Genomic DNA, 1,867 nt, shown 5'->3' on the forward strand with positions numbered 1-1,867 from the left:
TCAACTTTAGCATTTTTTCCACTATTCCACACTGCATCTCACGAAATTTATGTATATATATATATNTCAACTTTAGCATTTTTTCCACTATTCCACACTGCATCTCACGAAATTTATGTATATATATGTATATATATGTATATATATATATATATATTTGGGGGGGGGTTAGGCAATGGGGTTAAGTGACTTGCCCAGGGTCACACAGCTAGTAAGTGTTATGTGTTTGAGGTCGGATTTGAACTCAGGTCCTCCTGAATCCAAGGCCAGTGCTCTATCTACTGAGCCACCTAGCTGCCCCAAGAAATTATATTTTTAAAAAATTAAAAAGCTCTGGGGAATTTGTTCCACTGGTCTGCACTGGCCCATTTGTAAGAAGTCAGTAACTGGTAGAAAGTAAAAAATAGGGAGGCAGTGGTTAATTTTCAGTGGGACTTGTCTATGCCAGGCCTAGGAACTTCAAGCCCACCCTAGGCAGGTCTGGCTGTCCCTGAAGGACTGCCCCCTGATGTGTCTATAGAGGGAAAGGGAACTCCTGAGCAGAGACTGCTGGGAGAAAGAAGGCAAGAGAGAGGATGAGGAAAAGAGGCCTGGCCCCTGTGTGGAATGGCTAATGAGTGCCCTTAGAGCTTCAGCTATCTGAGGAAGATCAGCATGCCAACATGCCCCTCGATTCCCAGCACCTGGAACCCCCGAGACTTCTCTAGAGAAGACTGTTCTCTCTTTGATCAAGCTAAGATTTCATGTCACATCCAAGCCACAGAGCTCCTTTAGTCTTGTGTATTCTATCACCTAAATCAATTAATGTCACTTTCCCAATCACTGTTTTCCCTGCTTCCTTTAAGGTTTGCCTGTTAGCTGCAATTGCATTTTGTGTATTAAGTGTTTGGTGGGAGGGAAGCTAAACTGGCCATGGTTAAGCTCTGACCCTCCTGGTCTGCTGTGGGCCTCTTTCCCCTCCACCCAACACTCCAAGCCCCCAGAGAAAGTGGCTTTGTTTCTGAAACCCGAAAGAGCATTGCATCCCTGAACTGAAAATCTCCTCGATATAATAGGCCAAATTCTAGGCTACACCCCCTCTTGAAGACAGACAAGGGAGTAATCACCTAATCACAGCTGTCCTAATCTCCACAAAGGAGGAAATAGCAATCTCCCTTGGAGACATGGAGTGGGGCAGTCCAGATCATTTCTAAAAATATTCATTCTATACCCATCTCAGGTCTTTTGGGCCTGGTTCAATCTGTCCCATGTGCAAAGGTGGTTGACATTTAGATGGTCCCTCACGAATACAAGGAACTAATCTCTTCTGATCTTCCATCAACCATTCAAGGTTTCTACTGCAAATATTATCCCAATTTGAAAGATGAGGAAAGACACTAGGTCCGCAGCTAATGAAGCATCCCCTCTAGGAACTCTGCTGCCTCTACAAGTCACAATCTTACTCTTGTCCTCCACAGTATTGCATCCTTGAGCTTAAGGCACTTGACTGGTTTACACTCCTAAAACTACAGCTCAGTCGTCAGTGTGTAGACACAATGGCCTTAAAGCAAAAGGATGGACTAAGATGGCAGAGTACAAACCGCGATATGACACTACCCCGCATAATCCTGGGGTGCATACAATGTCAGTGAGAAGAGTGGGCACCACAGCAATACTCCAGCAGAGAAGTGAATGTGTAGGGGACTTGTGTGGCCCAAATGCCTCACCCCTCTGGTTCCATGGAGCCCCAGTGGCCTTTCTCTTCTGGTGAGATCTCCATGTTGCTCCCGGAGAGCATAGGATCTCTACAGAGCAGCTCCCTCAGCTGGGTTCCCTGGGCCTCCTGCTTCTGCAGCCAGAATCTCAAGTGCCTGGGTTAATTCTCTCC

This window comes from Vombatus ursinus, unplaced genomic scaffold, assembly GCF_900497805.2.
Source record: "Vombatus ursinus unplaced genomic scaffold, bare-nosed wombat genome assembly UNPS02014840.1, whole genome shotgun sequence".
In the NCBI taxonomy this organism is placed as follows: domain Eukaryota; kingdom Metazoa; phylum Chordata; class Mammalia; order Diprotodontia; family Vombatidae; genus Vombatus; species Vombatus ursinus.